The following is a 27,739-nucleotide window of genomic DNA, read 5'->3' as shown; positions in this document are numbered from 1 at the left end:
AGCAGCAAAAGTAAATTGTGGTTATCATTTTAGTTCATAATACTTTGCTGTTAATTTTCATGTATCAGAAACATCTTCCTGAAGTATTTCCTCCCTAGAGATAAGGGGCTTTTTTGTAAATAAGTCTCTCTTTTCAAAGGATTTACAAAATCATTTTGGTCGTAAAACAAGTGTAATTCCCATGTGTAAACAAATAAGATTCTCCTCTGGAGAAGATATCATTTAGCATCCTTTGGAGCCACGTTTGTGGCTGGAGAACGTTGTTTGTGGGAGACCACATCAGCAGAAAGGTCTGGCTTCCATTCTTCCATCCAGATGAAGAAACTTCAATAATATATTTTATGCTTGTTTTTGAAGATATTTTCATACGAGGTTGGTCTTTCCTTATATATGAAGCTTTTTCATTTACCTGAGCCTTAACTCAACATCTTTCTCTCCCAGAGTGCTTGTAGATAATGAAATGCTAATAAAACAAGAAAGAGGGTCTGATGAGGGAACAGATGCAGTCATGTTGAAGTGTACAGTTATCGTAAGAATTTTTATAACTCCACTGTAATTATTCCATTCAATGGGGAAAAAATAGGTGTGTAAGTGGAACACGATAGCTAAATACAAACATGGAACTACCTGATCTCCTCCACTGTGAAATCCACATTTTTCGTGCACTTGATTTTGGTCCCTTGTAGTTCCTGTGTTAGCAGTGGAATCAGTAAAAAAACCCATATTTTCTGTAAAATATACCAATTTGTGATTTCAAACACAGCTTTTTTGGTCTTCCTATACCTTGCAGAGTGAATCTATGGTTTTTCTGTGTCAGGTTGCTGTCTGATGGGCAGTGGTAACAGTTTTATGTGAGATCATGGAGGGCATAGTCTGATGAGGAAACATGAGTTTACTTCTATTTAGAGAACCCTTTATATGTGAGCAACCATACAATTGCCATGGTACTCATTAATATGACAAAGATAGGCCAGGATAAAAGTCAGGATATTATCTCTCTACAGTAACATGTTTTATATTTATGGATAGAGGATTAGCTTCATCTTCTAGAAAGAGATTTGTACCAAAATGTATTTAATCTGCATTTTTAATAAGGATTTTGTTCTATTGTAATCTTAGTAGTATGGAATTAATTTGATTCCGGATATACAAAAGTCCTTGTTGGCTGATGTTCCAATAAATTGAATATCAGCAGAAATTCAGCTGATCTGTGTAATGTCAGTGATTAATATGAAGGGAATATCAAGTCAGTCAGCTTAGACTAGCAGTAATTGACTACAAAGATATATATATATATATACTTTTTTTTTTTTTTTTTTTTTTTTTAAAGTTCTGTGGCATTTCTCTCAGTATTAGTGCACACCTCTGGTAGTTTTAACTTCTGCTATACAAGTAAAATGAGCATCTTCGGTAAGTATATACTTTCTGCAGCTGGATGCTCAAAGTTACTGTGAGCTGCTGCCATACTTGGAAGCATGTCAGATTAAAAAAAAATAAATAAATAAGGAGAAAATCAGATATGTGAGTGGAGCATTTTCTGAAATCCCTCCTGCATTGTTCAAAGCCAGGTTGGATGGGGCCCTGGGCAGCTTGATCCAGTGGATGACAGCCCTGCCCATGGCAGAGGGTTGGAACAGAGTAGGCTCTGAGGTCTCTTCCAACCCAATTCTATAATTCTGTGATTCAAAGGAATAACTTTCTCCAGACACTGGATGTGTTCCATCAGATGTAGAAAGCTTAATAAAGACACTGATAACTTTACAAGACCCAGTGATTTTGTTTAGCGTTGTATAAATTTTAGTGATCTTAGTTAGCATCTTCTGATTTTCTGATTAAAACATGAGTAGGGTTATTCCTCAAAGATCTTTCTTGTAATTTTGTTGTGGTTTTCCCATTCATGTACTCCATTCATGTACTCATGTACTTCTTTGAGCGTGGTGGGTTTTCTATTTCTTACTTACAGATTCTGAGGTAAAAAAAAGAGGAGAAAACACTGAACAAGGAAAAAGCTTTCAGCCTGCCTTCAAAAGTTTCTATTGTTAATGAAATGAGCTTAATGAAAGTAGGAAAATACCATGAGACAGAGACATGGAAAGGTGAAAATAAAATCAGAGGTTATTGTTAAATAAAATTTCAGAAAATTGAACGAAGTGTCAAAGACACCAGGTAAAAGAAGATATGTACGAAAACCAAATATAATGGCTATGAATTAAAACAAACAATTATCAGCTTCTTGACTGACCTTTTCAAGATGAAAGCAAAATGCTCAAAAGGTCTCTTGCATGTCTCTCAAACCACTGACACCAGGAATTTGAAGATATGACACAACAGACACATTTGGCACTTTTTTTTCTTTTTGCCTTCTCTCCTAAAGAATCTCTTAATATGTTAACTCATAGCACTTGTCCTGTTTTTTAACCTGTCTGTTCCTAGTAAATGAAGCCAGCTGAGCAGTTACTGCTGCGGCAAACTCATCTATTCGTGCATTCTTTATTGACAGGTATGTTAGTGTGCTGATTAAATTCTGACTGAACTTTACTTCACAGGAAATGGTCTTGAATTTTATACATTTCACAGCATGCTATAATGTAAATATGGTGGATTTAATTAGCCCTTTAATTTTAGAAAATGACTATTTACTATTTCTTTATTTTTTTCCTACATAAATTGTCAATATAAAGCCTATTAACAGAAAGAAATAAAATAATGAGACATGCTTCTGAAATTACCTAAGGCAGATCATTTGAATCTTAAAACAAAGGACTTTAAAAGCTGCAACATGTCAGAATTGCTTGCAACAGCTAGATGCTGACTGGAAGCTTCTCCTCCACCGTATCTTTCATGTATATGAAGCTGGTTGTTGTTGTTACTCATTCTTCACAAATATAATGCTGAATGCATGTTTTCTCAATCATTTATGACATACTTAGTTATAAAAGCAACAAAAAAATATTTTTATGTGTCCCTCTTGTCACTGAATTTTTTCTATTCTTTCTATTTAACTTGGTTTTGATGCATAGAATTTAATTTTTTGGACTAATATTTGTGAAGTTTCTGGGAGAGTGAGAGTGAGTAGATGAGAAATACAGCAGCTATACTGTCCTCATAAGAACTTAAGACTCCAAATCTTAACATCACCTGTCTTCATAAACATCACTACCAGCTTTGCTTCTCTATTATAAATAATTCAGAAAAAATTGAAAACAATCTTAAAGTTACACGAATTCTGCTTCTTGGAATGGGATGGCTGGTGAGATACTCCAGTGACAGTATTAATTTAATATTTTGGGAGAGAAATACATAAAATCTTAAGCAGAAAACTGTCAGAATCCGAATGCAGCTTTTTAAAGAGTAATTCCAAAATGAATCTAATTTGTGAGGCAAAGTTTTCAGAGAGAAAGAAGAACTGACAAAGAAATTAGTAGACTCATAAACTCTTCTTCCAGTCTGTGTCAAAAGAAGTGTCAGCCTTGAAATCTATATTGCATGCTTTATGTGTTAGGTAATACATAAAATCACTATTGATAGCTACTCGGCTTCTATGAAAAGATGCTTTAGCTTAGCTTTCCTTTCTCTGAAGACAATGGAAAGTGGTTTTCCCCCCAGTGAAGTATGATCTAGAGTCCTCTTTATAGAGAAGACTGCAAATAATTTTCTCTGAAAGTAATATTTATGCAGAGGATTTGCCTACTTAGCAGTGATTTACATAAAAGAGAGTAGATTGGAATGTGTATGTATATATATATATGTTTTTGGTGTTTTTTTTTTAGCAAAGTTTAAGTCATTATTTATGTAGTTGTAGCATTGTCATATTTCTAAATTTTTGCTTCCTTCATTTGTGTGCTTCTAAGAGTGTGTAACAAATAACCAGAGTGCAGAGGTCAGAGTAGTTTATTCCTATAGATGCAGGAAAGAACACAGAGAAGCAGAGGGGCTGACTCTGAATGCAAACTGCCCAAATGAATTTGGCACAACATTCACATACCTCTAGGTTGTATAGACTGTTCTTTGCCCAAACTGTGTCACATAAGCAGGATGTGGTAAATAACAACAGTGATTGAGATATCTCATAGAAAGAGGCTCTAGACAGTACATACTTTTATGAATAATTCAGTCTTGCATTAATTAACTTGTGCTAGGTGGCAAAATCTTTAGCTATAAATGCTTCTTCACTAGTGACTTCTGAAATGGTCTATGATAAGTTAACTGATTTGCCTTAACAACCACCGCTTCTTGTTCATTTATATGTAGTGTATTTAAGGATGATGTTTTACTAATCACCAGATTGTGTCTACAGATGCACTTCAGCTAAAAATCAGAGGATAGTTTTCTTTCAGTTTGTTTGGAATGCAGATCTCTGAAGTTCAACATATCTTTACATGGACCTTCAACCTTGACTTTTAGAATGAACAAATAGTGTACAAAAACCTCCTTGATGCCAGGAGGTTTAGTGCCTCTGTGTGACTGACGGTATCCCACATAACCAATTCACACTTCATTTTGAATATAAATAGAAGTACCTGTGAATTTGCTTTCAAGTAAATTCAGTTGTTGCAGTAGGCTAATTTTAACACTCACATCCAACTCACCCTACATGCATTAATGACAATGGAAAATACTGCTGAGAATGTTCAAGAGAAATTAAATGATGTTTTAGAGATTCAGTGACTGTAAGGCAAATTAACTTTTTTAGATGATTCATTATAAACACGTAAGTTTCTTAGCCTGAGAGTCTATGTAATGTGCCTCAATTAAAATAATGTCTTTCTATTGATTTTATTATGTAACCATCATGTTTTAGGGTAAAAAAGTTATTCACTACCAGCCTGTGAATTCACCTTTGACCCTAGGCACAAAACATAATACGAAAAAAGATTGCTAAAAAATGTGTTTTTCTGCTTCTGAACACTTGCTAATCAGATGGCTTAAGCTGTTAATTTAGCTTGCAGAATGGACATAATGCAATGCTGTTAATGGGAGTTCACCATTCTCTTGCCAAAAGGGATTTCTTTTAATAGTGGAAAGAATATCAGGGTTTGCTTGCGTGAGAATCATTCTTTGGTATTTTGTTTTGGCTCAAAGCTTGCTTCCTGAGGTATTTCTTGTGATAAGACTGACTTGTCTAGGAGATTAGTGATGGGTATTGCCATGTGGCAATCAGCATAATTGTGTGGACAATTTTATATTTGAAAGCATTTCTTTGGACCTGTCTGCCTTCACAAGAGAGTGCTCAGGACTGTTTACTGGCAGAAGATTGTAGCCTGTGGCCAAATAACTCCAGCTTGCTATGAGAGATTGGGAGATTATACCATTGTATCCTGTGAAGGCAAGATGCAAGTGGGTGCATCCCTGCTCCTTTTTTTCTGCTGGCAAAGCCAGGGAGAACAAAAGGAATTCCTACTGAGATCCAAAAGCCAGTAGCTGTCACTCCAAAAGAACTGACTCCACCACTCTGGACTTATAAATAAGTTTGTACTACCATTGGAAAGTAGTCACCATCATCACCGTGGTCATCATTGTTATCAACGGAACACCAATGCCCGACAACCCACCACTACTGAAGATCAATGACTGAACTGTGAATCACCCTGGATATTCATGGTGGTGACTATCTCCTTCTTGTTTGCTATAAAGACTCCTTGCTCCTTCTTTCCTATCTTTTCTATCACCCTCCTTCCCTTCCCCATTACCCTAATTCATAATAGTGTCCATCCTCCCTTCCCCATCTCCCTGATTAAGATTTGTAATAAACTGGTAGGACCAACATTTGAACCGTTGTTTCTTAATCTCATGCAGGGTATTCAGATACAAAAGAACCTCCTCTCCCTACTGTAAATTGGAGTGAGACAGCTTGCATCCTGAAAACATCTTTCACTGAAGCAAAAATTTCTTTACTAGACTGTAACCTTTTTCACGGTTATCTTTTGAGAAAATGCTTTGACCTTTCCTTCACATAAATCCCTGGAAAACCTTACATAGTAAAAAGCAATATGCTGAAAGCATAATTAACTACTACTTCCTATCATTAAAGGCAGAGTCAGCACAAGGGCAGTGTAGTCATTCCCTTTTGACATTTCATTATTTTTGTTCCCCTGATACCTATTTAATTTATAATAGTTCTGTTCACCACTCTCCCAGTAGTGACCTCTGCTTAGGAATAAAATTCTATGGAATGCTGACAGAATGATTGCATTGATCTTACATTTGGCAGAGTCTCTGAAACTTGTAAAAAGGGCTTTGCCTGTGCAGCTCTCTCTTGTGCTTTGCAGGAAGCCAGAGCATCCTGTGACCTGGTCTCCTTCATCTCTTCATTGCAAATCCGACTCTGGGTCACTTTTCCAACAGGGCTGCAAAGAAAACATTTGAATTGAAGCTACAGGCACTTGGGCACCAACTTTCTGTGTTAATTAAACACAGTGAAGGTAGACCCTTTGTGCCTCTTTTTTTCTGTCACCTGCTTTGTGAAAAGGTATGGAGAGAGGATTTCATTCTTAGTCCAGAAGTGCTCCATTGGTGTTCACAGCAGTTCATATAGAGCAGAAGCTGCTCTGAATTTGCCAGAGGGAGGTGTGTTTCCTCACACTGAATACCAGGGAGGCTGTGATTTCTGAAGGAACTTGTGACTGCAGTTAGCAAAGCAGTTTGCTATCCACAGCTAATGATCTGGCACTCTGAAATGGGAACTTGCCTTTTTCATATTTTGCCAACAAATATCAAATGATAACATCAAGTACAGATGAAGAAAGTCCCTTTTTTTTTGATCAGTTTGTGATATTTCAGAATTTCAAATATATTTTAGATTGAAGTATTTTCATTATCTGTCCAGTGCTGGAGAAAGCAGTGATATCTGTTACTGGGAAAAATAATAACAATAAAAAAAAAATGTCACAATTAAACATTTGCCATTATATGATGTTTTATTCTTTCCAGGAGAGGAGCAGAAATTTCTTTTTACTTTATCTACTGCTTCCTGGGAATTCTAAGGGAGGACGGAATTTTAAGGAGCAACTCATCAATTGGAGCTTAAGATCCTGTATATGTCCAATATTTCCTGGCATCTCATACATTTCCTAAATTTCCTACAGATTGCTCATGGAGCCTGCAAAACTTTGGCTCCAAAAACACATTGCTAAGCTGCATTGCTTATGATCAAGGACGCATTTTTTGATGTCATCTGGGCTTCTGGAAACCCAGTGTGAATCCGAGCACTATTTTTATCATCTCTGTACATTTTACATCATCAGAATTGCTTACATTGCAATCTTCTGGTGTTTGGGGAAACTGAGGTAAAAGGCTTTTTAAGTTATGGCCTTGTGGCTTTTGAATAGTCAAAAAGTTGTCCTGAAGATGTCAGAGGGAAGCGCAGATATTGCAATGCTGAAAAGTGCATGTAGACATGCTGATGAGAAAAAAATCAAAACTATTACAGTATGCAGTATTGGTAAGTTGGTATACATAACATGCATCAGCACTTTTATCCATGGAAAAAAAGAAAGCAGCCTTCTAGACTGATTCCTTTGCATTTGGAGGACATTTGTGGTAACCTTGGGACAAGGTGCGAATTTCTGTAGGAGTGAAAGAACTGAATGCCAGATAAGCTGCACTTCTGCATCCATGCCAAAATGTTTTTGTGTATCTTAAAATGACTGCATAAATTTCCCAGATAGGAAGGTATTCATAATACAATATTCTAACTACGTGTAATTTGTTTTCCCATTTTCTCATGCTTAGAAACATTCAATAGTTGTAGTTTTATTTATTTGTTTTTAACTAAGAATTCAATTCATATTTGACAGTACAACAGTTAATAAAACTCCTTGAAAATTCCCTCTGCTATACATATATCATAAGTGATATGGAAATTTGATCTGCTCTTGCAAATATTTTTTTCAAAAGTTCAGTAAGATTTCTGTGGATGTAGGGGCCACTTCTGGGCCCAGGGGACTGCTTCTGGGGACTGTGGGAGGGACTGATTCTCCCTTATGAGTCAGTTGTGTGTACCTCATTTTCTAATTTTTAATTTTTATATATACATATATATATATATATTTTTAAGGACAAAAATAACTTGTGAATGGGAGCTACACAAAAATTCAGCTCTGACAGAAAAATTTCTTGTTAAGTTTATTTTACTCTAACTTCTGCATTAGTGAGCTGTTTCTCTGGTCTTAAATTGAAAGTGATAAGAGAAGGGAAATTCTGTGAAATTTGGGAAAATTTTAAATTATTATGCATATGTGTTCAGTATATCAAAAGGGGCCATTAATTTGAATGGATCAGTTCCCTCAGGGTGTGATGTTGACGCACAGTTTCTGAGGCTCCTGATCCAGAACAAGGCAGTGTCAAAACATAAGGGGCACTGCGTGAGAAACTATCTAGTAAAGGAAATAAGTAAGGCTCTTTTGATCAGAGGGCTGCAGCAACTCTCCTTTGCAGAGAAGCTGAGAGAGCTGGGGCTCTTTAGCCTGGAGGAGAGAAGGCTCTGAAGAGACCTTATAGTGGTCTTTCAGAACCTGCAGGGGCCTACGGGAAAGCTGAGGAGAGACTTTTTATAAGAGCAGGTAGTGACAGGACGAGGGAAAGTAGTTTTAAACTGGAAGAGGGCAGATTTACACTAGAAATTAGGAAAAAATTCTTTACCATGAGGGTAGCGAGACACTGGAACAGGTTGCCCAGCGAGGCTGTGGATGCCCCCTTCCTGGAAGCATTGAAGGCCAGGTTGGATGGGGTTTTGAGCAGTCTGGTCTAGTGGGAGGTGTCCCTGACTACAGCTGAGGTTTAGAACTAGATGATCTTAAAAGTCCTTTCCAATCCAAACCATTCTGATTCTTTTCCTTAGCAGAAAAAGGTGCAGTTCTGTATCTAGCTCATAAATTAATTAAAACTAAACATAAATAAATCTTTGGCAAGTAATATTTTCATGCTTTTGCATAACAGAGTCCTCAGCAGATTTAGGCATTATAAATTAAAGATGTGTTAAACAACAGATAATCCACTTTAATGAATCTTAGGCCTGAATTGACTTAGCAACCCATTTTATCATTGTGTGTGCCTTACCATAATGGCAGCTATGGCAGAAGTGCTGCTGAAAAATTTGAATGCTTTGAAGAGAGCCCCATTTACGCTGTAATATTCTGCTGAATATTTCAGGCTTTGATTATGATTATCCTCGCTTGGAAAGACTTACAGAAAAGCATTATTCTTGTTTTGCTTTACAACTGTGTTAGAGTGTCCAGTGAGATGCAGAAAGTAAAAGAAATCAGGTATTAGCTTGATTGGCCCTTGATTTTCATTCATACTTGGTTTCTTTTTTTGAGATTTCTCTGCTTCTTAGAAGCCATATTCTTCTTTCTGATTGGAATATTTTATTTTTTGTCCACATTTTCAGGCTAACTTTCTACTATTTTCTTTCATTTATTTCCCAAAGACAGATAAAAAGCTGCCTATTCACTTAAGCTACCTTTGAGCATGGTACACTTTATGGAAGTCAGTACCTGTGCTGTTTGGGTGTTGTGCATACTGTGCTGCACATGGTGCTGCAATTTCAGTGACAGGCAGCTCTGCCACATAGTGTTTGTGTGCAAGTCCTGCCCCAGACATGAAGCAGGAGCATGGACACAGCTCAGTGAGGGCCTTCTGGTGAGATATCAAACCAGGAAACTAGGAGTCATGCATTTCTTAGGTGTAAAGGCCAGTTCTAATCATAATTAAACTGAGTTCCCGCCCTTTCCCTACATTACAGTCGTCAATACAAATAACATATACAAATATTTTAATCCCTATTGGGTAACATAAGCAAGTGCTGTAAAAAAAAGCTAAAGCAATGGTAGATTCAGACATGAACATCTTTAAACAGGATGTTGTTGTTGAATTTGTTCATTTAATTTTCTCTGCTGCCATATGTGGACACTATCTATTGGCAAAGCAGGTCAGGGGTCACTTCCATCTGTTTCCTTCCATAAAGCAAACAGATATGTCTGTCTACTTATACGGAGAACAACATCAAGGCATTCCCATCTGGGTACATGTAAGTAGGTAACAGACAACGCTGTTCCAGACAAAATGTCCATAGATCCCAGATGAAGCTACTTCAGATTCAAGAAGAAATCAATCAGACAAAAGTCTTGTATAAGATTGACTGTCTTCCCTTGTAAGTCAGGGTTTGCAGTACTGGCTGCAGGTTTTCTTTTTTTCAAATCAGAGAAAAAGATGCAGAAATTTTCCTGGCCTTGAATATTTTGAAACAGTCTAATTTATGTGTGGCCAGTCTTCTGGCTTACTTAAGTTGTACTGATTGAAGAGGTATTGTCCACATATAAAAACATATTTAATGCAGTTAATGTATGTAACTAAGAAAATTTATTTCACTTTTTTGTTTTTTCTTTTTTAATTCATAAAAATAGAGGACAATGAAAACATAAATCCAGCAGGTGGAACACTTATGGGTAGAAGAGATGAATCTCATGCAGTGTAAAGAAAGAGTGAGATAAAGCAATATACTTCTTGATGTGTCTTTCCAGATGACAAAAAAAGCTGAGTTTTAGTGTCAATCTTGTAATGGTGACTCTTGCTTCACTGTGTCTTAGCATTCTTTTTCTACAGCCATCTTGTACACTATATAATGGAATGGCAAAGTGCACTGCTATTTATAAATGCACACTAACATATTTTTTTCACAATGTTCAGTGAAAACAGATAACCTGGCTATGCACCTACCATGTCTCCACCTTCTTTTTAATACTTATTCAGTGATTAGGGTTGCCTCAAACATAGTGCATGTGAAGCTTTTCCAGTAATACTGAAGAAAAAGTCTTCTTCAGTTAACACAGCAGATGGCTGAGGTATATGAGGAAAAATATCATTTTTCCAGACTAATGTTAATTTCTTTCAGAGAAATGCTGTTGACATACATGGAAACAAGATAGCAGTTTAAGAAGATAGCTTTTCAAGGATGTTCCATCTGGAGTACTGTGTCCAGATGTTCTTGGAGCCCCAATACAAGAAGGACAGAGAGCTGTTGGAGAGGGTCCATGGAGAGCCACGAAGATGATCAGGGGCTGGAGCACTTCCCCTACGAAGACAGGCTGAGGGAGCTGGGCTTGTTCAGCTTGGAGAAGAGGTGGTGGTGAACTCATTGCAACCTTTCAGAACCTAAAGGGAGCCTACAAACAGGAAGGCAATCAACTCTGAAAAGTTAGATAACAACAGAACAAGGGGAAATGATTTGAAGTTAAGGGAGGGAAGATTTAGGTTGGATGTCAGGGGGAAATTCTTTACAAGGAGAGTGGTTAGGCCCTGGAACGGGCTGCCCAGGGAGGTTGTGGATGCCCTGTCCCTGGTGATGTTGAAGGCCACATTGGATGGGGCCCTGGGCAGCCTGGTCTAGTATTAAATGGGGAGGTTGGTGGCCCTGCATGTGGTGGGGGGGTGGGAGATTCATGATTCTTGAGGTCCCTTCCAACGCTGGTCATTCTGTGATTCTGTGATTCCAGAGGCTAAGAGGAAGAAAACGTGGTTTGTGTATCCTTTATGATATGAACAACAGTAAAAGTAGGAAATAACAAACATATATTGTAAACCCTGTGTTAATTCAGTGAGTAACACTTGACACGGAACTCCAGAATTTATCATGCTTACACCAAAACATCTTGCTGTTGAAAGCTTGCATTTAAAACTCTGGGCAAAGAGTACTTACTTCAGGAGATACAGTTTAATTAAACCATTGAATTTTCCCAGAGTTTTCCCATGCATCAGAGAAAAAATCCTGAATTACATGCCTGTTTATAAATCAATACATTCACAGTGAGCTTGGCATACGCTGTACACTATTGAATTTTGATCTCCAAGTCTCCATTTATCAAAATATTTTACCCACATCTGACTTTCACAATTGCATGAATTTACACATCTAGTTTCTAGTTGTATTATGTAGTGTTTCTTCAATTAATCAAAGTAATTCAGTGTGATTTTTGAACGCTTAAGTTCATTTATTCTTTGAAAGGGTAGTTGATGCAAACTTTAATTAGAAGATAGGAGTTTGTGTCATTAATATGAACAACTTGAATATGCCACCTGAATGAATTTGCAATGTCATATAAAATACTGGCAACGGATTTTTTCTTTCACTGATCCATAGAGAATGCAATCTTATGTCCCAAATTTTGATGTTCAGCTAGGTTTTTTACTTAATTCTCTTCATAAATTCAACTCAAAATATGATTCAAATAAGTAAGAACAAGAATCTTCTGATGAATCAAAAAATTTTGAAATGCCTAAAAAGGTTTTATTTATTAATACTCATTTGAATGTGGGAAGCATATAATTGATGAATGCATATGGACTGCCTATACAGTGATCATCTTCAGCACAACATTCTACTTTTTGCTGCAGGGTAATGTATTTCTATCCCACAGAAGAATGCAAAAATATACACTGCAAAACAGAAAGAATAAATCCTACTAAGGTGACAAAATATCAAATAATTCTTGGAATTACTACCTTTCAGCCAGTTAGAATAAAATAGCTATTGAAAAGTAGATATCTACAAAATGTAAGTTTTTCCACTTCACTTTCTTCATCAAGTAATCAAAGACTAAATGTCTTTTTGGCAGTATTAGGTGAGGAACAAATCTTAGTTCACAGCTGGAAATTTAAGACACTTCATAGCATGTTAATAATGATCAGAAAAAACACCCTGAGAGCAGAATGACAAACTGTTCCATTAGCACCTAAAAAAAAAAAAAAAAAAAAAAGAGAAAAAAAAGTAAAAAAGCTAGAAGTCAGGCACTAAAACGCAGTGTTATCTTATTTCTTTTCTGTGTTTATTTTGATGGCCTCAGGCAGCTTTCCTCACACTGCTCACTTCCAATCATTGTTCAGTAACAGCTGTTTGAAAGTAAATGTGTTAAGTATGCATTTGCAGTGGAGATGTTTGGAACTGATAGAAGAAAAAATTGACTTGAAATTGCTTTTTTGGCTATGCCATGGGATCACGAAGACTTACCTTTCTTGTGTTATGAATGCTTTTCAGTGGATATCGTTAATACGTCTTCAATTTGCTGCACTGTATGAATGCAACTTGTTTTGGTGTGTGAAAGCTATTTGGGAGACAATTTTTTCTTTTACCATGGAAGCTCACTGAGCAGATTTTTTGCTCGAGCAATATGGATGGGATTTCACCAAGAAATCTCTCTGACAAAGATACAGGTGCTTAGTTGTTACTGACAGCATCATTTTTAACTCGTATTAAACTATATATAGCAGCCATTATAAAAATTTGCATTTAGCATAGCTCAGTAGTTCATTCTTTTCAAGTTGCTGTGAGAAATACTCAATCATAGAATCATAGAATATTCTGGGCCAGTATTGATCCACAAGCATCATGAAGTGTAGCTCTTGGCACTACACTGGTTATTCATTCTGATGTCTTATGCAAATTTAACAAGAATTTTTAGCAACATTGAGCTAAAGGGATGTGGACGGTTTATAGGCTGTTTTGGCCCGGTTCCGTAAATAAATAAAAACAGTGGCAATGATCTGAGCAGAAACAAACCAATTTACTAAGTTTGGTATCGGAATGCAGGATAACACACCATAATATAATTAGAATTAAAGCTAATAAATCAAATATAATGAGAAAGAGTGTCCAAAAGGTGGATAAGCCTCACCATAACACTGAGGTGAGATGCGCAGTCCAGTTGAGCAGCAGAGAGATGAAAACGAGCACATCAGATGACCTTGCCAGGGGTTATTATCTCCTCTCTGACCACAAAGCCCCTGATGTGTGTAGTTCTTCTTCTTTTCCAAACTGGTGCCCAAAACTGGAACATTAATACTTTAACTCCCATTGCACTACATGATGCTATGAAGTGGAATACCGATAACCAAAAATCACAAACCATGACAAGGGAAAAACTAAAATGGATCTGAATGCAACATTCCAAACACTTTCACCTCTACGGAAATACAGTAGATAAATAACTTTATGGATTCCATTCAAAATACTATAAAAATAAGAGTGAATTATATCATTCTTACATGCTCTTTGGATCAATTTTACTGTCAATTTTACTGAAAATATTCAAGGTGGGAATCATTATTTATTCTCTTCGTTACAGCTGAGCATGAAACTGTATTTATTTAAAAAATAAAAAATGAGAATATTTAGTAAACTTTAAAATTCTGGTCTCTTGCACAAGATAAATATCCATATACAAATCATATATTGTATATATAAAAATATATACAAATATAAAAAAATATATATATATATTTTTTATAAAGATAGGTATTTCAAGAGAACACTCAGTACGAAGACAGATAAAAAGATGAGACATTGAATTAGAAAAATTGGTTATTTGTTAAATTACTAATGTGATTCCAAAGCCAGATGTCTTACTGGCATCAGAGGATATTATTCTGTTGAATAACATGGTATGCTGTTGGGTTACACTTGCAGATGGACTCATATAAACCACTAAGCTCATAAATGCCTGGGGCCTGATACCATGGTCTGTAACATGATGAGAACTCATCACAGGTATGGAGAGTTGTAGCCCCTTCCTATTTATCCAGATAAGGAATATGTGAGAATTCTGCACGCTTAGAATATGGATCAGTACTTACAAGGCATAACTGAATGTACTCAAGCCTGTAATTTGGAAAGGAACAACAGTTTCGGCATGTTTTTCGCAGTAACTTTGCTGATGGAAATATTGCTTATTTATTTATTTGTTTGTTTGATTTTGTTTTCACTTAACCACAGAGGCACCCCAGAGCAGGAAGTAAATGAATTAGGAAGAAGAAAGAAAGCAGTGAAATTTTATTTTGGAAAACTGTGTTAAAGAATTATGTGGTTCTGGAAGAGAGACCTATATGTTATCTATGTTTTAATTACTTTACTTATTGTGGCAAACAGGCAATAGGCAGCACTCATCAATTTTCTTACATTACACAATAGTAGAGCTCTTGTTAAGACCTATTTTTGATGGTGCATATGCAGCAGTGGTGATGTTCTTTCTATTAAAGAAAAAGGAGTAAATGCAAATCCTTGTTATTCTCCACCAAATTCCTTTTTGGGATAAAATTATGATCTTTTAAATTACATTTCTTCTTATTATTACTTCTAAATGCTTTCTTAGTAATACTTATATTAGTTTTAATAATTTTGTTTGAAAATAGTCTTATTTGTGGCAGGAATGCATTTTAATTTGGAAAAGTATATTTCCACTTATCTTTTGTTTGTTTCTATGCTCCTGTACATAGTAAATCTCTCCTAATGCACAGTCCTTAATTGTGTGTACCATAATTCAATAGTTCCAGAGTCAGACAGATTTATGAGAATAGATACAGGAAGCATTTGAAATATCAGTTTTATAAAACATCACATTGCACATCCTGAAATTTTTATTAGTTGGTAATTTGAGGTAATAGAAACATTTCATTTATTTATGTATTCACCCTAGTTAAATTTCCCATGAGTTTTTTTGTCTGATTGTTTCTGTAAACAAATGAAAAATGTGAAACAATTTTGGTCTCTAGTAGGTTCTCATGGGCTATGGTTTTTGTGGGATCAAGAGAGAGGGAATCTGAAATCCATCTGTATGGAAGGGAAACCTTTGATCTTTATAATAGGTTGTGCAAAACGTGCTAGTATGTTTGTCCGGGCAGAGTGATCCTGTCACAGAGTAGTAAAAGACATAACTCTATAGATATCAGTGATATAAAATTCAGGAAAAAATTATTCTGAAATCTACTGGAAAATTGTCATAGAAAGATGTGGCTTGCTTGCATGAAGATCCATTCTGCGCCATCTTCCTCTGAAGTCAAGAGGCAAGTAAGATTAAGTAATGAGCCAGATGCTTAAAGTATTCATTTTCTGCTTTTTAAGCAAGTCTTTCTTCTGCCTTTCATTTTGAATTTGTCAAAATGAAAAAAATCAGGCATATAATGAGTAATAACAAACAGATCTAAATCAGAAAAACAAACTTTTGCCCTCAACTTCCAGTTATCGCTTACAAAACAGAAATAAAAATCATTATCATCGGATCATGAAATCATCGAATCATAGGATCATAGAATCACTGAATCACAGAATGGCTTTTGTTGGAAGGGACCGTAAAGATCATCTGGTTCCAGACCCTTGCTGTGAGCAGGGCTGCCACCCACCAGATGAGGCTACCCACGTCCTGCAGGGATGGGGCCCTCACAGCTTCTCTGGGCAGCCTGCGCCAGCGCCTCACCAGGCTCTGCATAAAGAATTTGTTCCTGATATATAATCTAGATCTACCCTCTTCTAGTTTAAAACTATTACTATATGTCCTTTCACTATATTTCTTGTGAGAGTCCCTCCTCATTCCTCTTACTAGCCTTCTGTAACTGCTGGAAGGTTGCCTTAAGGTGTCCCTCAGACCTATTCTCCAGGATAAGCAACCCTAGCTCTCTCAGCCTGTATTCATAAACACCTCCAGCCCTTCAATATTTTTGTGGTCATCCTCTGAACTCACTCTAATGGGATTCCCTTGAGCTGAAAGACGCGGAGCCAGGCACAGTACTCTAAGTGAGATCTCACAAGAACAGAATAGAAGTGGAGAATAGAAATGGAGACCTACTGGCCACAAATTTTTTTTTCAATGCTGCCCCAAATACTTTCTGGCTTTCTGTGCTGCAAGTGCACTTTTCAGGGTCATATTCAATTTTTGATCCACTGGTACCAACAACTCATTCTCTGCAAGGTTGTTCCTAATCAATTTTTTGTCCAGCCTGTAGAGATGTTGAGGATTATCCCAGCTCAGGAACAGCTCCTTGCATTTGTCCTTGATGACCTTGTGAAATTTGCATTTTAAGCTTGTGGGCAAATGCAAAAACATTCAGCTAGCTTTTGACAAAGGAGCTTGTTCCAGGACAACATTCACAGTGGCAGTTTACCATCTCAAATAATCTGAGGTTTTGTCTGAGAGATATTGCAGAGATTAGTGATACAACAGCAAGATATGAAATACATCAAGATGCAACAGAGTATTTATTACTGCTGTTATTGAAATACAAACTTTGTATCATACAATAATGATCAGCTCTGATGTGTGTGACGTGTACTGTGTATTTTTTTCACTTTCTTCCATTATATAGGTACAGGTTAAGTATTCTAAGTGAATAAATGGATGAAGTTAAATCTTCAAATTTCAAGTGGATGAAACAAGTATTCAAGCAAAAATTTGACAAAAATTCACAGAAAGTCCCACTTTAAAACACATTATTAAAAAAAAAAAGTGCGTATTATTTACACTGTAATAATTTAAAGTTTTCAAATGACTTCCATTTTCTAATAGGTCTGGGACAGCATAGAGTCATAATTCTTACAGTGAAAATTGAATGCGTATTAATTTTTGTTTTTACTTGCATACTAGAAGGGAAAGCTTCTCTGGGCAGCTGTGCCAGTGCCTCACTGCCCTCTAAGTAAAGAATGTCCTCCTAACATGTAACCTAAATCTCCTCTCTTTTAGTTCAAAGTCATTCTCCTTGTCTTATCTGTCAGACCATATGAAAAGACAGTCCCCTTCTGCATTTATATGGTAAGGCTTGTGCTCCTTTCAAGTACTGGAAGGTTGCAGTGAGGTTTTCCAGGAGCCTTCTCCTCTCCAAGCTAAACAAGCCCAATTTCTTCAGCCTTTCTTTTAGTATTTTTGATGGTGTTTTTGTTGTTTGTTTTTTTTTTTTCCTGTATATATTTGTAAATTAGCTCCAAAGAAGATATTGAATTCTCCTGCAATTTCAGCTGTGTATGTGTGAAAACTCATGTGCATCCACCCACGTGAAGCCATTGCTTTGTGATGACATGATTTTCTAACGCATTTTGAACTGGATACATTCTGCTAGAGGAAAACAATGGGCACCATATTCTTCTTATGTTTCTACTTTTTGTGAGATCATTTTATTCTACCCCACAATGGCATGCGATATTGGATAATAGCAAGATAGAAATATTAATAGGTCTTATTGATGTAGAAGCATAGAAGTGCAAAAGCCACTTAATGGCTAAAAAGAAAGAGGACAGAAGAAGTAATCAACAGATGAAATACCACAGAGAAGTGAAAGCAACTATTCTCACTTTTTTAATGAGACTCAAATTAATTTTGAACGTATAACTTCAATAATGAAGTAGAGCATTATATTTTAAATGGTCTTAGTGAGTGAATTAATTATTAGCTGGAATATATCATAGCCATGATTCTTGATTGCCTTTTCTCAGATTTCCTCAGGCACTTTCCATTACGCATTCCAAGGAGTATTCATCATTTTCTCTCAGGCAGGATTATGACAAAATATACATGAAGCCTAAATTTCAACTCACTTCAGAGAAATGGTCCAGGAGCAACATGGGTCCTTCTGGCAATGCCAGTAGATGTTGACATCTGTGGTCAAATAATAGAATTGGTTGCAACTCAGTGCACCGGTTTGATGAAGCCTCAAGAAATTAAAATATTTCTAAACCTTTGTTTCTCACTTATAAATTGCTCTGGAGTATTTCTTCTGTGGTAAAGACTACCACAGATGTGGTTCCTTAATGTACTATTAGGAGAAATACTGTCCCAAGCACTCAGCCATTCAAAATATACCTATTAGGTAGGATGAGCATGATGTTCATTTCAAAAAAGAGAAGCTCCCTCAATATCCAGCTGCCCACATATGTGCATACATGACAGAGGAACAGGTTCAAAAGGTAGAGCAGTTGATCTGTGTCAAATGAAAATTATATTATGCAAATGGAAGTCCTTAAAAGGCAAAATACAGTGTAACATTTTCCATTACTGATAAGAATGCTAATAAAATGCATGAATAAAACTAGAAATTTAAATACAATCACTTGTTGCATTGCTTAGGGGAAAATTATATTAATTAATTAAATGTTACTTGTGCTGAAAGAAGTATATCAAAGAACTTTACAGATGATGGCAAATACTGAACATTGAATAAAATTTCTTCTTCCAGCTAATAATGTCGTGCACACTCCTTATATCTATGCAGAATGAAATATTTTTCTTAAGCCATCATGGAAGATTTATGTGCCACCTTCTGCTTTACTCCACTTTGAAAAAGCAAGAATATGATCAATTTCTGTGTCTGACCTTGTGCATAGCAGCCCATTATGCTAACAGAAATAAACAACGGGGCTTAAATGATCATACCCAATACAAAATCTTTTTTAAGAACAGTTTTTCTTGTTCACTAGAACTTTCAAAATTAGTGCATTTCAAAGAAAGCACTTGTTAGCTTCACTCACTAGACTTCGTGAATTTTAACTCTGAAATCAGAATTGTTTCACTATTTCACACAAAGGAAAAATAATTTGATTATTGATTTCTTTCTTTAAATGCAGATAGCCAATGTCATTGTCACAATAAAATTGGAATGGCGATAGAATTCATGCAGAATTTTAAAAATGAATTCTTCTTTTTGGCTTTTCCTTCCAAGTACTTTCAAAAATCTTTTTCTAATTTAGGTACTTTGTGCTGAGTCTCAGATGATGGACTTTTGTGATATATATAATTCATTCTCCAGTAACTAGACATTATGTTTAAGCTGCAGCTGCACAAGTATTGTCTTTTCCACCATTAAATCATTATCACTGATGAAATTTTCATGCTTGCACTCCTCAATTGTCCCAAAAATATTAGGAATAAAAATTCTTCATAGAGAACATTCTACGCATTTTCACTTCGGAAAGCTCCAAAAACTAGAAAACAAGCAAACAAAAAATCCACAAAAGAAAGAACAGTTTCCTCTGTTTCAAGATGAACTGAAATACCTTATGTGGGTTTGATTTGACATCTGTGTCCTTGAATTGTTGTTGTGCCTTATAGCCCTTATTGAATGGCTATTTTATAGCCTTCTTCACTCTTCTTAATAAGAAGGTGCCCAATCTACTTAGTTGCATTTTCTAACACCCTGATAATGGGATAAGCCTGATTACAGGCAACACTATCTCATTTTTCATTGTGTACGAGAGCACAGTGAGAGAGGCAGGGAAAAGAGCAGGAATATTTCAAGCAATTCTGTAATGAGTCCTGGCTCACACAAGAGAATGGGGTCACAAAAATTTTCTCTTACAGCTCCTATGAGATAATCTTGAAGAGCAGGCAAGTATCAAGTCAATCTGAAACATTTTTAGTATGGTTTAACAAATGGAAAAATCTCTAGCTGTAAACTATGATTTTTGACATTTCCATGGAAAAATTCTACTTTGAGCCGAACAGATATTTCATGTGATAAAAAAAAAAATCCTAATGATACTAAAGTAAGACTGCAAGGAATTGAATTGAACTGAGCTGAACTGAATTGAAAGCTGGTATTTTATAGGATTACCTCTCCTTTGGAGACATTCAGGATTTAAATATGTATCTGAACTTTTATCTAACCTACACATATGAAAACTGTGAAGGTAATCTGTCACAGATTGGTTGTCTCTGGTTTTCTTCTTTGCTAGCTGGCACTTCAGCAGCCTCTATCTTATTGTTGTTACTAAGTCAGCCATTGAACTTGCAAAAGCACCAGATTTCAGAATTAGGAGTCTCTGGGGTATATTTAGAAATTTATTACTGTGGTCAAATTCAATGATACAGGATCATTGCCTTCTGCAAAGAAATATTTGCCCTTATTTCCCCCCCCCCCGAAATTACTGTGTTTTTTTCTCTGCAGTTCTGTATCCAAGAATAAGACATGGATATGAAAACATAGTCCACATTTTTTGACCTTTGCATAGCACTAAGTGTTTGTGTTATCTGTAAAAACACCTTCTGGCAATGTTTAATCTCCATTTATTACAGCAGAGATAAGAGAATGTTACTCCCTGTGGGCTTGCTAAGAGAGACAGTGAATCATGCTGAATTTTTATCATCCCACTTCCTCAGCTTAGGTAAATGGCAAATTGTCCCTGCAGGAACAAATGAGACATTGTGCCCAGTGACATGCACTGTTTTAAGAAGTGATGATTCTTCTTTTTATAAATCTAGTATTTTCTATTATCTTTGACAATAAATATCTAACACTGTGTTTGATTTGTCTTTCCATAGCAGTGAATAAATAAAATAATGACAGTCCAATAACTATTTAAGCTACCCTCAGAAACTAAGAGTAAAAATAAAGGCAGATTCATCCACCTTTTAAAAAATGACAAGAATCACTCTGTACTGGTACTCCATCACGTCTATACCCACAGGTCTCCAAAATATAATTTGGTTCCTCCTTGTCCTTCCACGTACTGCCAAATTTGTATATTTATAGATTTGAAGGAGGCAATATTTATAAACTTATGTCACTAATAGAAAATGACTCTTTTTAGAGATCCATTACAATGCATCTGAAGCAATCAGTTCTGATAAAAAATATTAACAGTATAATTAAGTACATTTATTTCTGAGAACTGGCAAGATGGCAATAAATCTCTTATAAATTTGTTCATTCTCCAGGTGCTACTCAGAGATAGGTATCCATAATAAAAAGTAACTTGATTCCTAATGAAGTCATTAATGATGAAAGCTGCAGAACTTGGAACAGGTGTCTGTTCCTTCTCTTTCCCTCCAATGGACTTACGGAGTAGACAAACCTGACTTCTTATAGACAATGGACAAGTTGCTGCTGACCTGAAGTGCCAAGACTTCAGTCAGAACATAGATAGCTGAGGATGTATGTGTACAGGCAGATGGTAGTGTTTTCCTTTCCCTCATTTCATGTATGTGAGGAAGCAAAAAAGATGCTAATTTTAAGCATATACTGTATATACTGGGTCTGGTATTGTTTCTGGAAATAACTCCAAGCCTATATCTGTATGAATACACTAAACAAGTGTATAGTACAGTCATGAGCACTTCCGTGAAGGCATACATAGTGTTAAATTTTTTGCACAGTCTTTGTCTTGGATATATTTTTCATGGATATATTTATTCAAGATCGAGAGTTTAATACATCCAGTTCCCAATGAACAGCCTGCATGTGGATGTGCCTTCTTAGGACGTGGAGTAGTTCAGCTGCATGAAAACAAATTATATCATTCCATATTGGCATCAGACCTAACAGCAGTATTAAAGTATTTTTAAAATAAATAGAGTTAATCTCACTTTAGGTTTAAATTGAAATAAACAGAGTGCTAATGTGCTGCAAAGACACTTGATCAAACAATTATCTTTGTATTTCCACATATTCTGTTTACATTGCTTTAGAAAGATCCTAAATTATCATATAAAAATACTCTTTACTCTGTAACAAATGAACAAAAGGCTTCTGGAATGCGTCACTGCAAATTTCCATTACTTGGACACTGAAGTGCCCAAGGCTTTTTTCAGTTAGAAGACCATAAGAAGGTGGTAGTAAGCACGTTATTTTTTTGTTTCTTTGTTTTTTTTTACAATTGTCTCTTCACACAGTTGGCACTAATCTTATAGGGAAAAAAAAAAACATTTCTAGTTGAAACTGAAAAGACAACTTCTTATGAGGCTGATACCTGACATTTCAGTACCTACTGACTTCTTGTTGATAATTAATGTAAATAATGCTAATTTTATGAAAGAGTTAGAAAAGAAGAAATATGATTGTTATACATATAATGTACAATATTTACCAGACACTATTCATTTAATATATTTTCACACACACTGGTCAAGTATAATTACTATGGTATTATCCAAAATTCAAAACTTTTGTATCTGCTAAAAACTATGTATTGTGAATGCTTAATAATTAAAATATGCCATACAGATGAATATATACACTGTTTCATTACAACACAGCAGACTTAGTAGAATGAAAACCACAACAGATACGTAGAGCACAATGGCACTATTTGATAGAGAAAATTCTCACCTACAAAACACAATTTTTAGACATAACCACTTTCATTAGCTATGCTTTTTCACCAGTGATGAACAGAAGCATGTCATGTTCATAACTGTATATGTGGTTGACTGGAACATGGCTTGGCTTTCACACTGGATTTGCCACTGCTAAAACACACCAATCACAGTCTTATTATGCTCACATTCACTGTTTGGTCTCCAGAAACATTCACCAAGCATTGATGAATGTCAGTGGGTACCATTTTTCTGCATGGATGAATTCTGTAATGCACCTCTGCTTCATCTGCAATTCCGTGTCAGATGCCATTGTGTCAGACTGCCCCTTGACTGCTATCTGCCACATGGCAACAATATGTAATGGAATACAGGCAGAAGATTCAGCCTCTACTGCCGTACCACCAACATCATGGGCCAACATAATAAAATAGGATGCATTACTTTTGGAGCAGCCCTTGTATTTGCATTGCTATTAGAATATATAGAAACAAATATTTGAAAATCTGTTATGGGATATGCTACTGAACTTTCTTTTGTGTTTTATATGAGAGGTGACAGGTTGCCTTAATTTTTTACTTAAAGATACTGCTGGTATTCCATTTCAAGAAGAAAAAGAGCTCAGGGTGTCAGCCTGGGTCTGAGGAACCTATATAGACTTTGTGTAAAGTTTTTCTTCATTAGATGTGATGAATAAATAATAAATGGCTGAACTCAGGTGCTAAATTCTGGATCTGCTTACATATTTATCTGAAACAAAATATTTGCAGATCCAAGAAATGTACACTTTCTTTACTTTGTTCCATTTCTTTGCTTACTTTCCACTCTGCCACTTCTACCGCTGAAAAAAAGACACAAAAATCTCCTAAGCGAATGAGCGTATCTATATGCTTTCATCCTTGGTGAGGTTTGAGATCATGCTTGAACTCTTCTCTGGGAGCAAATTTCTCAGTATTGTTTTTATATTAAAGTAAAAATGATGTATGTCTTTCTGCAATGATACAGTTATGTTTAAAAATGAAGAAAAATTCTGTCAAAATACATTTTTATGATGATGATTAATACTAAATATTTGTTGCTACTTCAGATGCAGAACAAACTTTTAAAATAAATTCTTTGAACACCCAGCTACAGAGTGCACCCTCAAGAAGTTTTCATATGGTGTAGGAACTATTAGAAGTGGCCAGTAGACCAAATGATCATGTTGCAATTCAAAGGGACCTTTACAGAATGGAGAAACAGCCAAACAGAACCTCATGAAATTTAAGAAAGGTATATGCCAAATTTTGCTCTTAGGAAGAAACAATCTCATGTATTAGGATAGACTGGGGGCTTACCAGCTGGAAAGTAGGCTTGCAGCAAATTCTCAGATGTCCTCATGGACAACATGGTGGACATGAACTGGAAACATAGCCTTCTGGCAAAGATGGCCTACCACTGGGCTTTTGGGCTGTATAAAGAATAGCATCATCAGCATGTCAAAGTAGGACACCCTTTTCTGCTCAGCATTTCTGTGGCACATCTGGAGTAATTTTTCCGGTTTTATGCAACAGAGACATAGATATGATTAAGTCCAGTGAGGGGCCACAGAGATGATGAAGGTACTGGATCATCTCTCACATCAGGAGAGACTTAGAGAGTTTGATTTGCTTAGACTGTGGAGAAGAAGGCTAAAGAGTGATTTTATCAGTGTGTACAAAAATCAGACAGGAAGAAGTGGTGGCATGAGGGACTCCTCTTGGTGGCATTCAGCAACTTGAATATAGGACAATATGTTGAAACATACAAGCATAGAATACCCCAAATTGGAAAGAACCTATAGGGATCACTGATCCTGGCTCTGCACAGAACCATCCAACAATTAGATCATACAATGGAGTGTGCTGTCCAGAAACTTCTTGAACTCTGGAAGCTTGGGACGTATTATTGCACACCACCCTTGGTGAAGAGCCTTTTCCTAAAAAGTTTTTGCCTCACTGTATGTGGACATACAGCAGAGGGATACTATGAAAAAAAAAAAAAAATTACAATAAAAAACTCAAGTCTGTGAGAAAGTAAACTAAATGAAGGTTCTGTGCCGAGTGAGTTCTTCAGGATAGAATCCCAGCCCTTGAAGTCAAAGTGAAAGTGCTGACTGGGAATGCTGTAGGTGAGGAATATATCTGGCTCGGACTGCTGTTTGCTTTTAATACTTGGTTGAAAACTTAGGGGTCCTCAAAGAGTGTGGGCCGGCTGACCACATTCTTGACACTTCCATACTCCACTGCTCTGTGGTTTACAGGAGATATACCACAGTGGGGTGTGCAGTATGCATGATAGTATCCATATTCCGGAAGGTGAGACATCTGCAAGATGAGGCTGCCATTGCTACTTTAAAGTGACAATTCTTTTATCCGTTCACAGTAGAAGCTTTTTGCTGGACGTTTCTGAGGAAGAAGGAATCATGAAACAGATCATGACTGGTCATTTATATGGCATTTCTCTCTGAAATGAAAAAAGATAAAGATACTTTCAGCATCTGCAAGAAGGGATCATAGAATCATAGAATGGCTTGGGTTGAAAGAGACCTCAAGGATCATGAAGCTCCAACCTCCCTGCTGTAGGCAAGGCTGCAGGCCTCCACATTTAATACTAGACCAGGCTGCCCAGGGCCCCATCCAATGTGGCCTTCAACATCATCAGGGACGGGGCATCCACAACCTCTCTGGGCAGCCTGTTCCAGCACCTCACCAGTCTCATAGTAAAGAACTTCCCCCTGATATCCAACCTAAATCTTCCCTTCCTCTACTTCAAACCATTTCCCTTTGTTCTGCTGTTATCCAGCCTTTCAAAAATTGGCTCCCCTCCTGTTTATAGAATGAAGGCTGTGTTCAGATCTGTATATGCTAAGAGACAGAACTGACAATATACAATACAATTTACCAGTGAATTTCAAAGGCATAGGAAACGTGAAAAAAAGAGAAGGGAGGTGCAAGAGAGAAGAATGATTTAAAGCTGAGGCCAATTCAAGTACTGATCTCACTTGGCTTTCTAGTGTGTGTCTTAGCGTGTCTAACAGGACCTTTCTCAGTGGAGTAGGAAAGTCCCAGTGGGGGTCCTGAATGTGCCGCATACAGATACTGGGAGCAATTATTGCATATTTCTCTTTGTCAGAACAACTTTTAGTGTTGTGAGTGCTAAAGACATGTAGGACCAGTGAGGTTCACTTTTGTTTTTGATCAGCTGCAGCCAAATAGAAGACTGTCCAAATATTTTGAGGCACTAGGATAAATGCAAACTGTTGGAAATTGAGCTTACTCCTGTGCATTGTCAGATCAGTGACAAGTTTTTCAATTTTTAAAAAATAACATATGCCACATACACACATGTACTTATATCATAGGTGTGCAAGTTTGCTTAGAAGTATTTCATATAGTTTACCTTGGAAGGATGGTGTTTTTAGCTCCCCTGGTTTTATTCTTTTTTTACTTTTTTTTTTTTAACCTTAATTTAATTTCTAAGTTTCTCCTGGTAAAACACAGCATATTCAGCATTTGAGAGTGCTCTGGCTCACTCTCAATCTGAGAAAGTAAATCCATACAGGTTTCTTCTCAACAGTACTGTGCAAAAAGCAATGATTTTATGGTTAAAAAAAAACAAATTTCTCTGAAAGATCGTGTGTATCAGTGATGTATTTGATCAGAGTGCTAAAATTAAATTTGTCTGCAAAGCATGTTATACTTTTGTATTTAAAACTTTTCATACATTCTGTTCTTTCACTCCTCTATTAAGAAACAAACAAAAAAAAACCAATACAGTCTGAGGTGGGAAACCATTATCATCTACATTTCTGTACCTCAGTAGATCAGAAAAGAATCAAAGGAAAAAACAGAAAGAAGACGACCTGACATTAAGAAATAAAAATTTTAAAAATACTCATGAAAATATCTATCATTTCCACATCTAACTCCTCTGGATTGAGTTAATAATATTTCTTTTTTCATTCTTTTAGCTCTGTGGTCTGCTTGCTGGCATAAGCATTGCTCCATTTGACATTAAACCAGAGTGCATGTTTTAAGGACTAAAAGATGCTGCATAAACTCTTCAGGGAGTGTACAATAATAATAATGTACAGTATAATCATATTATTATTGGTATCTATAATCCTTTCACCTCTTGAAGTTCAGTGCAGAAAATCATGTAAGCTATGTACTCTGATTCCTGACAATTCTGAGGTGTTCTGATGTCAAGAAAGCCACATTGGGGTCCCAGAATATGCTTCTGTATAAAGAAACATTACTGTAAATGTGAGCTGTGGTGAAGAGTCTGGAAAACAAAGTGCAGTGCAGATTGCATAACAATTTAGAGTTAAATTTGTACACTAAAAAATTAATGAACAGGAAAAAGAACCTTCAGTAAACCACCTACAAATAAGTAGACTAACTGGGGATGGTAGCTGCAAGAGAACCTACTTCTAAACTTTGTTAAGCACAACCACATACTGACATTAGCTGCATATCAGAGAATACAATATTGCCTTCCTTGGGAACTTTGTGATTTGTGATGAGTAGGAGCTTGTGTCAACTCACTTGGAAAGAAAAAATTCAGATTAATATTTTATGTTTTACTTCCATTATACCGGTTCCAGCAATACTGACTAGTTCCAGGCATGATGCAGACACCTCATAAGCATGCACGAAAAAACATGACATTTTTTTGGAGGAGGCACTTCCTCTTAACTTTATTTACTATAGTTAAGTAATTTCAAAAGTAAATGCTGATTGGCAACAAGAAGTTTAAAATCTTTAGGAAACAGAAGTTAATTGAATGATGGATGTAGCAAGATTTAAACTCGGTAACGATCAACCTGATGAAAAGTGAGACAGTTTGGAAGAGATAAAGAGACATACAATCCCAAC

The sequence above is a fragment of the Centrocercus urophasianus genome, unplaced genomic scaffold (genome assembly GCF_019232065.1).
Source record: "Centrocercus urophasianus isolate 14NV4802_14NV808 unplaced genomic scaffold, USGS_Curo_1.0 seq_21, whole genome shotgun sequence".
Taxonomy (NCBI): Eukaryota; Metazoa; Chordata; class Aves; order Galliformes; family Phasianidae; genus Centrocercus; species Centrocercus urophasianus.
The sequence above is the reverse complement of the archived record's forward strand: the minus strand, read 5'-3'. Positions refer to the sequence as shown.